The sequence below is a fragment of the Apus apus genome, chromosome 3 (genome assembly GCF_020740795.1).
Source record: "Apus apus isolate bApuApu2 chromosome 3, bApuApu2.pri.cur, whole genome shotgun sequence".
In the NCBI taxonomy this organism is placed as follows: domain Eukaryota; kingdom Metazoa; phylum Chordata; class Aves; order Apodiformes; family Apodidae; genus Apus; species Apus apus.
In genome coordinates this window covers 63505285-63521516 of record NC_067284.1, presented here as the reverse complement: position 1 = coordinate 63521516, position 16232 = coordinate 63505285, and the positions used below count along the sequence as shown (strand labels likewise).

Sequence of the window (16232 nt, the reverse complement as noted above, 5' to 3'; positions counted from 1 at the left end):
ACACTAAAGAATTTCTTCCTAATGTCTAAGCTAAATCTCCCCTCCTCCACTTTTAATCCATTACTCCTTGTCCTTTCACTAAAAACTCTTGTTAAAAGTTCTCCCCAGCTTTCTTGTAGGCCCCCTTCAGGTACTGGAAGGCCACTATGAGGTCTCCTCAGAGCCTTCTCTTCTTCAGGCTGAATAACCCGTTCTCTCAGCCTTTCTTCACAGGAGAGGTGCTCCAGCCCTCTGATCATCTTCATGGCTCTCCTCTGGACTTTCTCCAGGAGTCCCATGTTCTTCTTATGTTGGGGGCTCCAGAATTGGACAGAGTACTCCAGGTGGGGTCTCACATGAGCTGAGTAAAGGAGGGGAGAATGACTTCCCTCAGCCTTCTGGCCACACTTCTTTTGATGCAGCCCAGGACATGGTTGGCTTTCTAGGCTGCAAGCACACATTGCTGGCTCACATTGAGCTTCTCATTCACCATCACCCCCAAGTCCTTCTCCTCAAGGCTGTTTTCAATCCATTCTCCACCTAGCCTGTATTTGTGCTTGGGATTGCCCCAGAACCTTGCACTCGGCCTGGTTGAGCTTCATGCAGTTTGCACGAGCCCACTTCTCAAGCCTGTCCAGGTCCCTCTGGTACATTTCCATAACATTTTCTTACTGCTATTATTCAGCAGAACTACTGATGAAAGTCAGTGGGATGAAGAAAATAAATAGTGAAAGGCAAATAAAGTCTTCATGCATTGTGCCATGGTCTTTCCTTCAAAGACAGAGAGCAACCTGCAACATGCTGAGCTTCATACTGAATGTGACCCAGTGGATTAGCTGTCTGGCCCAGGCTAGAGTGTCAGAGAAAGGCAGCTGGGAAAAGACTTATTTGGCCCCTGTGAGTAGTATGTAGGTTGGCAAATCACTTCATCCTGCTCTAAATCTGCAAGGTGAGACATTTTGGCTGACAAAGATATCTCCTGTATTTTCTTTTTGATAGCAACTCTGGACACACAGTCAAATGTGCAGTTTTACATATTCCAACTCAGATGGTTTCAGATTATGTCCTTTCCTGCACAACAAGGTCATTTTCAAATTCAGTGTATAATTGAGATCTCATAATTTCATTGGGCAATTGCAGATAAGAGCTCTGAAAAGGTCTCACTTTCTTGCTTCTGCTTCTGAGGCAAAAATGAAAACCAGAGAGGAGCACTCAATTAAGATTTTGCAGATGGGATCACCTACAGTCTTCTCTGTTGGTACTGATCACAGCTTATAAATTCAGACAAAAAGAACTGGTGGACATGCACTCTTGCAAGCACTGTTCCAGCCTCTGAGGCTGTATTTGTGTACTATGTACCAGAAGATCTACACATCATTCCAGCCTGGGCCACAACACACTGATCCATAGAAATAATATCAGTCTCATTGATACTCCCTTTTCCAAACAATGCTTAAAGAGAACATGAGCTTCAGGCTTCCTTCTATTGCACCACAAGAGATGCTAAAATGGAAACTAGGAGAATGAGCCTGGAGAAGGCATTTAAGGGAATAATCCTAGGTCAGAAGGGTAAGATAAAGATTTTCAGGCTCTTCCAATTCATCAACACTGTGGTCAGGGCCCAAGGGATTTTCATCTACGTAATCTTTAAATTTATTAGACTGGCAAGTTTGCAGGTTTTTTTCTCTTGGCTAAAGTGTATTTGTAAAATGAGAATTATTACAACTATGGTGGGAAAAAAGTGGTCCCTTACTTCTTCCCCCAGATACACAGAGGACACTACATGCACATGGCAGCAGCCAGTAGCTGGTGTCATTGATCTTTCTTAAACTGTCCCCCAGCAGGTCAGGTGGAAAGGGTCACTCTGGGGTTTCTTCAGCTGAAGTTGGATTGATCAGGTCTTGCTGAACTAAATGTTTCTGTAAGTGCTTCTGTAAACAAACTAATTAACAAACCCCTTCTATACTGTATTTAGTTTACAAATTTAACAGTGGCATTTGCACCAACTAAATCAGACTGGATCAAGCACATCTACCTCTGCTACAGTATCTAGTGGAGAAAGCATATTACAGTTCTTTTTGTTCACAGTTTTTTATCCTTTCTGTCAAATACAGCATCCCTCTGTGACAAAGATTTATAGAAAAAGGGGGTCATCGCAGACCAAGGAAGCGTAAATTAAAACGGAAGAGATATTTGGAGTTTAGTTTAAACCAAGATTCATGTTGTACAATTATCACTGTAAATTCTGGAGTTCAGAGGAGACAGCAACATGCTATTACTTCTCACTAAGCATGTCAGAGTGATTTAGAACAAATGACCATTGGTTCAGCTAGAAACAACAACTTGGTATTTAAATTACCTTGACTTGCTGCTTTAAACATGAGATCTGACAATCCACCTTCCAGTCTGCAACTCTTAATTCTCATGAGGAAATACAGCAAGATCTGAGATTTTCAACATGATATCTGTAAAAACATCTCTTTGCAGGAACTGCTGAGGAACATTCACTGGGGAAAGAAAAAGGAGAAATTAATACCAAAGAACAGAAAGTCTCTTTGCATTGATTTATTCTCCAGTTCACATTCTTAGGCACCAAATTATCCATCTTCCATATAGAATGATGTATTTATTATTATCTGTTTTCCAGACATCCCACAATATACATCAAGAATTATCCTTACAGAGAACTTTTAGTACAAGGATATATCTAAGGAGATGGGTACAAGCAAACCTTTCTTCCTCAGCTTAAGGACAATGGGGGTCTCTATTCTTCTTTCACAGACATGTCCAAGGACACCAAATATTAAACATGTATGTGAGGCATAAAAATGGTTTAGGTCTGACTGTGTGCTCCCCACACTAATGCAAAAGCATCTGGTGGACTGGATATTAAACTAGTGCTTCTGCATTACCACTGCTTCTTTTTCTACTCTCCAAAGGACTTCTTCTGGGAAGAATCAAAAAAAGTTTAATTCACTTGTCCTATAAAACCACAATAGCAGAGTCAGTCTTTAAAAACATTCCTCTTTTTAGTGTTGTTTCCTTCATATGGTATTTGTTTATTTACTTGCTTACCATAAACAGGAATGGATCAATTTTTATTTTCCTGAAGATGTGACCATTTTTTTCCAGAACTGTTTGAAATTTCCCAAGCGTAATCTCTCACACCATATTAATGGGCACTAATGCCTTCAACCTCGAAGCAATTCTGCTTCAACTGCAGAACTAAATTAAAAGTTAATTAACATGTTTTTACAGAAAAACAGCAATACACCACTGGCCAGATTTATTCCACTGCCAGAATTGCTTCCACCAGAAGAACAGCCAATTAAGTGAAAGGTAACTGTAATTTTCAGCAAGTTTTTGCCTAGCATTGCACTGATGGAAAGGTCAGCAGGGCCAGGTCCTTTGTAGGTAAGGCATCTCATCCTTTCTTTTGGCATTTTTCTGGAACACTGATACAGAGCTGTTCCACTATGCGGAGGAAATGCCAGCAGGAAATCAATAATGCCTCATAAACACACCCACAACACAATCCCACAATCCAGCAATGTCTTACCTGGGAGACTAAGAACATTTCATAGATAAGCTGCTAAATTATTCACTACTTTGTAAGGTAAGATGTGTTTGATAGCCTAGAATGTATAATGCCACTATAAGACCCAACAAATACCAGGCAAAGACTATTACATGTAATCTGTATTTGAATTGCCCTGCTGATAAGGAATGTGGTCTTAACATGCTGGGTTTCATACTCTGGGTCACAGCAGATGACCCGACTCTGTTTCACAGCCTGTATTTTAGTGAACGAAGTGACCCTTTGTTCCTCTTCTCACTCTCAGTGGGATGACTGTGGAGAAGAAAGAGAGAAAGAGAGAAAGAGAGAAAGAGAGAAAGAGAGAGAAAGAGAGAGAGAGAGAGAGAGAGAGAAAGAAAGAAAGAAAGAAAGAAAGAAAGAAAGAAAGAAAGAAAGAAAGAAAGAAAGAAAGAAAGAAAGAAAGAAAGAAAGAAAGAAAGAAAGAAAGAAAGAAAGAAAGAAAGAAAGAAAGAAAGAAAGAAAGAACAACAAACAGTGCAACAACAAACAAGGCTTCCTGAAGAGCAGCAACACATCATGTATCTCAAATGAAGATATACTAGAAGGCACAAAAAAGGACTGTGGAGTGGTACGAGCCAGACATTTCAGCACACTTCTGAATGCCACTGGAAGTTAATATTTTAAATATTAAATATTTTGCTGATTTGAGATCTAAACAGGCTCCGATTCATATACATAAACTGCTCACAGAATCAGAATCATATGGGTTGGAATGGACCTCTAAAGGTCACCTAGCCCAACCCCCTCTGCAATGAGCAAGGACATCTTCAGCTAGATTGGGTTGCTCATCACCTCCTTTCAATCCCACTGGACATTTAAGTCCTGTGTTTACCAACATAACATGTGGACTGATTTGATCATTTATTTGGCAGAAGTGCCTCTGCATCCTGACCTTGATCACTTCCTGCTTCTGACTAGACAGAAATATTGACCCAGTATTTCCACAGGGGTTGAATCAGTTCCACTTCACATTGCAGAAATCATGGGCTTGATAAATCCACTGCCCTTCTGCCAGACCAGGCTGGAGGTTACAAACAAGTAATTTCTAAATATGCTCACCTAATAGCAAAGTAAATTGTGATGAGTATTTCTCAACACACTAAAAGCATTAATACATCAGTTACCCAAGCGAATTAAGATGATTAAGGTATCTTCTCTACCCTGTAGCAGGTTGAAACATCCTTCAATTAAATTTTCGTTAGGAGAAGAATTACTAGGCATGTACAAGCTTTGAAAGAGATCTGTCATGTACTAAGAGCAGCTGCTGATATTTATGCCCTACAGAAATGCTCACTGGGAGTTTGATTACAATAGTCTGGTGTTCTGATTTGAGAATTACACTCGAGAACAATTTACCCCCTTATGCAGATGCAATCTAACCTCCTCAGTCCTGTTTCACATTATCAGTGGTGCTTTTAAAGCTTTTGGGCACATTTGATCATAAAGTCAGCTTGACAATTCTGCTTGAGGGGATTTGCCAAAGCCATTAAAGTGCAGATTGGATGCCAGTGTCTGAAGAATATTAGAATCACCTGCATTAGTCTTCATTAGCTAGCAGGACCTCAGTGGTAGACACATCTGCACTATCATATAGTCAGTTAACTTAAAAGGGAAAAGCATCAAACAAAAAACTTTACACAAAGCTTAATCCAAACCCTCAAGATTCAAAACATTTTCATGCATTCTCTTCCCATTCATTTTCAGCTCTGCGTGACGCACCACATTTGGGAAAGGCGAAGAAAACAGCACTCTCAGTATTTCCAACCCAATCAAAAGCAGGAAAAATTGTGAAGGAGACACAAACTCAATCACAAAGCTGAACTGTGGGTCCAAGCTTACTCAAAAGCTTACTTCCTTCAGAAGGAAAAGGATTTTGAAACAGTCAATTACTCACCACTTTGAAAACTTGACAATACTTCTCCAGCAAGAGCGTACTATGAAAGAGTAGCACCTGCCTAAAAGGTGAAGGGGGTGAGATTTTCCATGCTCAGTGGGCAGGCTTATGGAAATTGTGTCAGAAGAGGAGCTGATCACTCAGTAGCTTACCTTCAAACCTTTTAAAAATGTGGTTCAGAAAAGCTTTACAGCAGCAACTTTGGAAGAAGGTGGTTCTATCAATTGCTAGCTTAAGGCTGGGAGCAGAATGACAGCTTCCCAGCATTCAGGACCGGTCACTTCTCAGATTTTTTTCTGGCTCATTTCTATCAGATCTGAGAAAAGGACAGTCAACTGATTTACTATTCTAAAACAAAGGCGTTGTTAGATTTTATGCAGTGAGGCTGCAGTATATCTACATACTAGTTGCTATTCTCGTTCACCTCATAAATCATAGATATTCATAACTTGGTGTACATAGGATCCTCAGCAGTTTGGCAGCTGAAGACAACAGAACTAGAGTACAGAGAACTGCAGCTGCCTGCACAATCCATGTTCAAAACCTCAACCAGCAATGGAAACCAAGGGCCTGGATTGCAGGGGAGGGCTTCAATACAACACAAAAAGTCACAAGTGTAAAAGTATATCGAAACCTTCCATCCAAGGTTTTTTTCATTTCAGTTTGTTCTGTGGCACATGTTGGTCCAGTCCAATAACTGGTGGGCTGGTCTTGGCTGGGATACTGTTAATTTTCTTCATAGTAGCCAGTATAGTGCTGTGCTTTGGATTTAGTATTAGAACAACGTTGATAACACACTGATGTTTTAGTTGAGGCAAAGTAGTTCTTACACTAGTCAAGGAATTTTCAGCTTCTCATTTGCTGCCAGTGAGAAGCTGGGAGGGGACAAAGCCAGGACAACTGACCCCAGCTGACCAAAGGGATATTCCATACCATATGATATCACGCTCAGCATATAAAGCTTGGGGAAGAAGGAAGACTGGGGACATGTCCAGAGTGATGGTGCTTTGTCTTCCCAAGTAACTGTTACGTGTGATGGAGCCTGGCTGCCCTGGAGATGGCTGAACACCTGCCTGCCGATGGGAAGCAGTGAATGAATTCCTTGCTTTGCTTTGCTTCTGTGTGCAGCTTTTGCTGTCTTTATCTCAACTCCTGAGTTTTCTCACTTTCACTCTTCTGATTCTCTCTCCCATCCCATTGCAGGGGGGGAGCAAGCAGCTGTGTGGGGCATAGTTGCCAGCTGGGGTTAAACCATGACAATCTGGGAAGATGAATGTATTATCCTGAGAGAGAATAGCAGAGCTGCTGAGCTACACATTTCATTCACAGAACAACTGATAGACCTGTATTTAGACAGAACCATGCAAGTCCATCCAGCTTAACTCTAAAAACAGAGAAGAGAATCTTTAAATTCCCATTCTCATTTGGTGTTCAGGGACCAACAACCCTACCTGGGGGGTCCAACACCTGCTCCCAGTCAGTTCTCCAGAGCACATTTCTGCTTTAGCAGGAACATCCCAGGCTGGTAATCCCAGGGTGGTGACGAGAGGTCTTCAAACAACCTGAGCACAAAGCATGACTCTCCCCAGGCACACGAGGAAATGGGGACAGGATATTCCAAGCTAGCTGTACAGAAGAATAACACATGGCCACTTCTGTGACGCTAACCCACAAACTGTTGTCTCTAGCAGCAAACATACTGCAAAATCAGAAACAGAGCTGGGAACAAAACCAGATTTTCAGTTCATTTACTTCTCCCAGGAGGAAAAAATACAAATCACCTAGCTCCAGTTATCACGGCCAGTCCTTAAGCAACGGTTGGGTTTTCACAGTATATATATATCATTTATTATACATGCATTTTTCCTCCATCTACCTTAAGAGATCTCCATACCAAAGAACAATTTGTTCCTCAATCAGCATAGAGACTGTCTGCCTTTGGGACTCAGATGTGTTTCTCAGGAAAGGAAATGTGAGCACTTGAGCTAGTTGAGCAACCTGCTAGTTGTGACAGGTCTTTCATTTTACCTTTCCCAGTAACTGGAAACCAGAGCAGACCCACACAGTTGTGTCTTGCTTGGGTAGCTACATCCTTGGTTGAGCCAAATATTCAAACCCTTGCAAACAGACCATGGCTGACACAACCACCTCCCATCTACAACAGTGCTGGCCACATTGGGACACATTCCCATTTCCTACTGAGTCGTAAGAGGAACTTAGTACCTACAGACTTAGAGCTACTAGGAAGAAACCATCACAAAAAAGTTAATTTAAAACAAGGATTCTTATCTTATTAAGAAGATTTCTTCCCTGTGTCTAAAAACAGCAACAAAAAATTAACCCGTTCATATTTCTTTTCAGAGGCAGGGAGTTTGGGACAATCTTGTTACTACATATTTATTCCATTACAGCCAACTTGAAATACTTTGAGTCTATTTTTACACTGATAATAACAAGATTTTGCATTTATAGAACATGCAACAAATTAATGCATCTGCCACCCCTTTAGTAGGCTGGGAGGGAAGTGCTGGACAGCTATGGAAACAGGGCACAGAGTTAAGCAGCAGAGTCCATAAGGGACACTGGATCTCCTGGTTCTTCTGCCTCATGCTCATTCCTGAATTGTCTGTTTTCCAAAAATTTTTAAAGGCTTGCTTGGAAAATGTGATCAGTACAGCTTTAGCTTGGTTTTCCTTGGAAAAAGGTTCATGTAACCACAGTGGTTGCCAATCTCTCTCCCAAGTAACTTTCAAATCTGTTAACTGGTTTCAGCCAAATTTGAGAGGATTAAAGGCCTCAAAGATAGTCCTGTATTCCTGCACTTTTTGGAAAACCACAGTTTAACAGAGGCCTTCAAGCTCTCCCTCTGGAGATGGAGAACACAGCTGCTCTACACTCTGCTTGGCAGCACAAACTCACATGCGTGTGTACATATGAGACATATACAGGTTTTGTGACAGATCAACCAGCACATGCACAGCTATGGGTCAGCTGTTTCCTGCTACATGGACTTCTACAGGGGACATGAGAGGACAAGAAGCTGGGTGATGACAGCAGACAGCTTTCAATGGGCTGTGTCTTTTGGGCAGCTGAGGGGCCAGGGCTCAGGGGCACCATGCAGCCACGCTTCCTCTGCAGGGAGCGCTGGGTAGGTTCAATGCAGCTGGGAGGGTGAAAAGCACACACAGCTTCAGAGGACAGAGCATGCAGCTTCACTGGTCAGAACGCAGCGAGACATGTGGATGTTACAGCACTTTCTTCACCCACCCACTCAAAGACAGGCAGTACCTCCAGTGGCTCCAGAAGGTTTGGAAACCCTCGTGCTGTCCCAGTGAGGTGAAGCGCTGGGTGATCTCTCTCTGTTCTTCCCCAGGAATGTCAGAGTCTTCACAGCAAAGGCCAGGCATGGTCCAGTCCTTTTCTGCACTTTGAAGAACACTGTTCTTCAGGTAAGACACAGGCCTCCTGAATGTTTTCAACAAGGAGGAGATCTTTTTGATAGCAGCACAAATAGACACAACTTATTTTTAACCCAGAGCAGGAAAGAAGATACTTTATAGCTCTTTCTCCACCTAAATAACTGTCAGGAAAACATCTTTCACTTGCAGCCAGTTCACCTTGATTTTTCAAACCTGTGGGGATAACCAGCTTCCTTATTATCACAATCAGAAACACTTTACTATATTGAATAGTTTCAAATCTGATCTGGAACAGAGAAATAACTTTGAAGCAAATAAAATTAGATTACTCTCTTCTTGTTTCAGGAAGATCAAATCATAAAGTATCAGAAGGCAATATTTCTTCTGCTTGGATCCCTCACATTAAGAAAAATACATAAGATGCATGTTAGCTTTAAGAAAAAAAAATATTTCATGTTCCACAAGAGAGCACAATGAAGCAGCAACAGAACTGTTACTCTGGAGTATGAATTGAGGATAGTGATGACTTCTCCACAGGATAGTACTAACGCTCAAATATGAGTGATGAGCAAAACAACAACCATTACATGAGCTGGCCTATAAGCAACTTGCAATCCGTGTAATAAGCCCAGTTTTACATTTCCTTTGTGTGCTATATCACCTTTCTGAAGGGAAAAAAAAAAAAAAAAGAGAGAGAGAACTGAGTTTTCATAGACACATTAATCCCTGGCTCCTCTTTAGAGCTGCACAAAACTCTGTTAAAAAGGCAAGGAATTTTTTTTGCATGTGATAATGGTTGTTTGTCCAAAAAATATTGAGACTTCCAAAGTAATTTTGAAAGGTCGCTATATCTGTTGCAAGTTTGAATTTCTTTCCTAGGGAAAGCACAGTGCCAGACAAGGGGAAGGGTGCACACCAGTATCTCATGCTAGGATGGATGAGGAATGCAAGCAGCGCACAAGCTCAAACTTGGAAACAGCCTTCACAGTACCTTATCCAGCCTCTGTTATAAATTGTAATGTTGGTGGAAAAAAACACAGCAGGTTATTTTTGGTCATTTTTTATCTAGCTCATGTTTTGTATCCAATGCTTCAAGGCCAAGTCGATCATTCCTGTGTTATTTGAAGAACAATGTATTTTAAAACGATCTTTTTGGGTCAAAACTGCAGAACAATAGGACACTTCCTCCGGTGTATCTCAATCAAACAGGACTTAAAGCTTCACATGCAGAAGCGAACGCAGGTCACAACCACATGCTGAAATCCTTCAATGCCTAAAATACCCCAAGGACCAGGTCAAAAGCCACCCAAATTCAGCAGGAAGTGTTCCCCTGATTTTAATAACTTTTTACTCAAAAAAACCTTTGCATTTGTACGAGATAGAGTAATCCATCAGCACTTGCCAGTTAAAATTAATACATTCAACTCACACACCTTTAGGTTACTACAGAATTTCTTTAAGAAACAAACCCAACAGTGCTGGACCTGTCAAAAAATTAAAACCCACAGAACATCCTGTTTCATAAACAGATTGGAGCTGGGCTGCAAGTCCTTTCTTACAGGGGCTGACAAGGAAAGGCAAGCATGCCAGTTTTGCTGATCTGTCCCAGGTGCACCAGGCTGCCCCCAGGCCACAGAAAATCAGATGAGAAGACAACAAAGGTAGGCAAGCCACCACAACCTGTTAGAAGACACGCCACATCTGCAGAGGATACTGTCACTGCTATTTATTCCCTACTGCTGCACCCCAAGGCTGGGAGTGGGTTTGTGCGACAAAGAACTGAATCCTGCAAAACACCAGTAAAACGGAATTCAGCGGGGAACTGGATGGCAATCTGGGAAAGGGGTTTGGAAAAGTGGATGCTGTGGGATGAGAGAATTTCTAGGGATAATTAATGAACCAGCTGTCTGAAGAGTCATTCCTTTAGTTTACTTCTCCTATTAGCATTCGAATGTAAGATAAAGCCATAAGATCACATGGCATACACACGAGATTAGCTCACAGCTCTTAATGAGAAGGTTGTAAATTCACAGCAACACAGCTGACATCCGTGGAGCGACAGCAGCTTTACGCACTGTTACACACATATTTGCTCAGCAGGGCTGTTAGGGACAGTCAGGGAGCTAATCAGGAAAAACTAAGTAATTTTTTAGTAAAAGCCCTGGTCCAGACCCTGTGCAAGTCTACATCTATTCTTACACTAGCCACCCTATTTTTTAACTTGATGCCTATCCTTGGTGTAGACAAGGTCTAGGATACATCTTTCAAAACCTGCTCCTGAGCTTTCCTCAGGAAGGAGAAAGTTTTCTGCGTGCTGCTCCCAATAACCTTCAGCATTCCTCCCTACCTCAGGGGTTGAAAGTATATATGAAAGAAAAAGCCAAATGTGTTTGCAAAGGCCATCCTGCCTGCTTGCTTGCTTTCACAGGGCTTGTATTAAACAGCTGCCATTAGCCCTCCACTTTTATCAGCATTAATTCACTGGGTCAGATTAAAATAATGCACTCTTGGGAAAGCCCTGATTTAGCAAGGGGGACACACAACATAAATTTAATCTTATTGCAAATCAGCATAAATTTTATAGAGCATATATAAATGTGAATCTTTACATGTCTGGCACATCTTTAAAGGTAAATCGTCCTACAGATTTATTTTCTTAAAAAAAACCCTCTATGTGGTAAAAATTCGCTCTTTTCAGCATTTGAAGTCTGTTAAAATAGTTTCTTAATCTTTTCACACAGTACTTAGGTTCCACCTAGTGGTTTTCAGCAGCAACAAACAAAAGACCAGACCTGTTTTATTGCCTAAGTGCTTAAGTTTCAAAATCTGTGTGTTTACTTGCAGAAATAGTCAGTCTTCTTTAAACAGATAATTTATCTTGCCATGTCCCTAAAAATTCCCTCGGTCCTCTGACAGGAGTTTTCCAGCTACAGTGACTCTAGTTCAAACATCTAAAGCAAAAGGGTATTAAATTCAACAAAATCTTATTCCTATGCAAACAAGACTGAGAGAATGGGCTGGCTAAGAGCACCAGCAGTTTGCAGGCAGGAGCTTTGGAGGTGCTGCTGCGCCTGCTAAATAAAGCAGCTGTTGTGTCCCTCCCCAGCCAGGTCTCGGCATCTGATCACTAGCAGCACAGAGTCGGTACCAAACTCATGCCCAGCAAGATGTGTCTCACTTAACTGCTGACATGTTCAGCATTGACTCCCTTCACAGTGAACTGAGGAACAAGGATTTCTAGACCATTCAGGTAACTTATTTTAGAGGTGTACCTTCAGGTGAGATGAACTGCATCTTTTAAGTGTCTTATTTCCTCATTTCCCTTACAAAGAGAAGCTAGAGCTTGATACCTCCATCACACATCTAGAATCCCACCCAGAGTATCTAAATAGGACTGTCTGCTACACAGCATTTGGAGTGTAGCCCACCTTGCAGTGAACTCTAAGCAGACAGCAAAAGGAGTCTGGAAGCAGGGCTACCACAGCAGTTACAGACTTTGCACCTAGATTTTTTAAAAATACAATGACAATACTACCACAAAAATAATTGAATTCAACACTGTTCTGGAGTATGTCTCACCAGGCTGCTCAAGTCTGTTAGACTGATGAAGGTAGGTTTGTCTTACAATAGGGAAAGTGTAAGACAGTTCTGCACCTGCCTAGTTTAAAGTTACAAACCAAGCTATGCTTATAATTTCAGTTCCTCAGGACATTATCAGAACACTCACCATAGACATTTTACCCCTCTTTAGAAGAGCTTTACCAACTCTATAGTGTCACTATCATCAAAGGGAAGTAAAAAAAAAACCATCAAAGAAATGTGAAGCTTCACAAATTTATCAGCTGTCACATTAGAGGTCAAAAGCAGGTATTTTAAAGTAATTTTAGTGTCTCACATAAACAACAAGACAGAGTTCACCAGAACTGGTCTCATTTGTCTGCAGAGATCACATCCATTTAAAGGGAAGGTGAAACAAAACCAAAAAAGAAAAGAAAAAAAAGGAAGTTGACCCAGTTTATGATTTGTGGGGTGTGGGATGGATAAAAGATCTTTAATTCCTTAATGCAGCTTTTTCTGTCTATTCTCATTTCAAGGAGCTTTGCTTTTGGTCATAGACAGTTTGACACTTACACCCAGCAAATCATGTCTGCTTTTCTAGAATGTGACTCCAGCATGCAGCAGAACTGCTCAGATTTATTACTCCATAATGGTGTCTCTCAGTTTCCTCTCCGCAGAGTTTACCTTTTCACCTTCACCTAAATTTTGATGGAGGAGAGCTGCATGCAATGTTGTCCCAAAAGCAGGGTCTGTTACCAGTGTGCAAGAAACCAATCCACACACAGAGTCAAGATACTTGCTTTAATATCCAGCTCTGCACAGAAGAAGGAGCAGGGTGGTATTCCACACAGCAAGCTCAGCTTCCTGAAACACAAGTGCTACTTTTATACCCAAAAATGTGAGAAAGAACTTTATCTCCAACATTATTCTATCACTGGCACACACGATTGGTCAACTAATCCCTCACTTCCATTTGAAGAGTCAATGCTCAGGAATTTCACTGCACATGCTCGAAGAGTAAGGGGCTTGTTGTTAGTAGGGGTCCCTCTAGCCTGTCAGCGTGTACCTTAGTATGCTAATGGCTCATTCCTATATTAATATGGTGATTTCAATTACTCAGTGTGGTTTTCCCCCAGTGCTCAAGGCTGTAACCAAGGTAAGCTGTGGCGAGTGCTCCTTTCCATCCCTTCCATCTGTCCAGCAGGTGTCCTGCAGGCCTGTCTCGAGGCTGGGCTGGTGACCTCTTGGGGAGTGTTTTTCTCTAACTGGAATCTGCTTGTGTCCAGTTCTTACTGTTTCACTGTTATCTAGGCCCTGTTTTTATTCTGCATGTCCCTTATGTTCTCTTTTATGTGTTGTTTCCCCAAACGTGGTTTTCCCCCAAATTTTACTTATTTCAATTAACAACTGACATGAGCAACTGACTGGCTCTTTAATGCAGAGAAAAGGAGAAAATCTTCAGTAGTTCCAAAACTCCTTGCTCAGTAAAGATGAAGAGAGAAACTAAGGCTACACAACGACTGTCTCGCCCGTGGGTTTGTATCCTCATCAACCTAGACCTGTGGTTTATTCGCAAGATAATTAAACCCGGTTTTCTGTAACAGTTGTTTTACGAAACCTGAGATTGACGACGCCAAGTTGTTTGTGATCTCACCAATTCAATCGACTCCTTTTCCTTCTCTCGCGCCGCACAGCCCCGCACGCCGCACAGCACCGCACGCGGCACAGCCCCGCACGCGGCACAGCACCGCACACTGCACAGCCCCGCACGCCGCGCAGAACCGCACGCGGCACAGCCCCGCACGCGGCTCAGCCCGCGATGCCGCACAGAACTGCACGCCACACAGCGCCGCACGCGGCACAGCCCCGCACGCGGAACAGCACCGCACGCCGCACAGAACCGCACGCGGCACAGCCCTGCACACCGCACAGAACCGCACGCGGCACAGCCCCGCACGCCGCACAGCCCCGCACGCCGCACAGCCCCGCACGCGGCACTGCCTTCCCTCCCAAAACCTGAGATCCGCCCCCCCACGTGGCACAGCCGCTCCCTCCTGCCCCGCGCGTCAGGGGCGCTGCCGGACGGGTGGGCGCGGGGCCGCAGGGCAATGACCGCCCAAGTCGTCGCGCCACACGCCTCAGCCGGCAGCGAAACGCCGCCGCGGCAGCTCCAGGCTGAGCTTGCGGCAGGCGCGCCCGCCGGCTGAGGGCGGCGGGGAGGCAGCCTCGGGGACGTTCAGGCAACGCCGGACAGGCGGGGCTCGGGATTCACGCACGCTTCCACCGCGGGCAGGGCTCCGCCAGGCAGGAGAGAGGCGCGGGGCGGTGCCAGGGGCCCGGCCTGCCCGCCCTGTGCTGCCGGGCGCGGGGGAAACCCCTGCTGAGGCTTCCTCGGCGTCTCCCCCGCTCGCCCTGGCGGCGGGTCCCGGCAGCGGGGCGGGCTGAAGGGCAGAGCGCCTCGACAGGAGCGGTACTGATAGGTGGCTCCATAGCTCAGTGGTTAGAGCACTGGTCTTGTAAACCAGGGGTCGCGAGTTCGATCCTCGCTGGGGCCTTCTCGGCTTTTCTTGGGGCGTGTTTTGTTTTGTTTTTTTTTCTTTCCTTGCCAGGACCAAGCCGGGAGTTTCGCTCCGCAGCTGCGGAGGGAACGGCGAGCAGCTCAGCCAGGCTGGGTGGGCGGTTCCCCGCGGGCTGAGGTGCCGCGGCAGCAGGTGGTACCGCGTGCCTCCCGCAACGCCGCGTCCGGGGGGCGGCGGGGACGGGGGTGACGGCGGCAGCGCCACGTCCCGGCGTGTGCCCGGGGTCCCTGCGAGGCCTGGCTCAGCTCCCACCTCGGTCAGGCAGCCCCCCGGCCCCTCCCTGCGGCTCCCTGCCGAAGGGAATTCCAGCGTGCGGGAAAGAGCACCGCCAGGCCGGCGGAGACCCCCGCACCCCTCCGGCTCAGCTCCAAATGCTCCCGGGGAAGAGGAGAGGCCCGGCCAGGGAGAGCTGCAGCCACTCACCAGCCCCTACCTGCTACAGCCAGCGGGTGCCTTCGGGCAGGAGCCAGGTGGTTCCATCCAAGTGTTCAGCTGTAACTGGGAGTCTTGAGGGTCTTGCTTTAATTTTGTTTGGGGTTTTTTTTTTTTAAGATTTACTGAACGTTTCCAACCCTTATGGAATCCTTGGGAGCCTTCAGGTGATTCATCCCTTGAAAAAATACTGCTTAAAACAAAAAACACCTTAATTTCACTGTCTGGAAGACAACTACTCTTAAAATACACTTTTCACTGCATTTCAGTTAAAGGACAAAAAAAACTACAAGAGAGGGGTGAGGTCATTGACATGTCTGTTTCATACTATTAGATAAAAGATGGAAGTCCTGAAGGCTGGAGGCACTTGGATTTATTATTTTACAGGGATACCCAGCCAAATTGTACCAGTGAATGTCCATCAGAGAGACTCGCATAACTACTTATGTCAGAAAAGGGCATCACAGCAGAATTTGCCAAGAAAGTTAATATTAGGAGGCTGTTAAAGTTTAATAACATCTATACAGAAACAGCTAACACTGACAATGGAGGCACATGTGGGAGCACTGGCATAACAAGTCAGCTGATTATTTTTTATTTGGTCATTATTCAAAACATTTGTTTCACCATTTTATAAGTGACTTGCTTATTCTGGGACATCTCTGAGCTTCAAAAGCTGCTTCTTAATCTACTCTCCTTCCTCTTCTCCAGTTTTTCCTAGTGCTTCTTTCTTTGGAGGAAGTTTCTTGCTTCTGGTTAGGTGGAAGCTCTTA

General features: G+C 44.0%; 1 non-coding gene across 1 annotated transcript; it reads left to right on the top strand.

The window, feature by feature from the left end:
• The first annotated feature begins 14930 nt into the window (after nt 1-14930).
• Nucleotides 14931-15003, top strand: TRNAT-UGU (transfer RNA threonine (anticodon UGU)). The gene has a single exon. It is a non-coding gene; the product is annotated as a tRNA-Thr (tRNA).
• The last annotated feature ends 1229 nt before the right edge of the window (nt 15004-16232 follow it).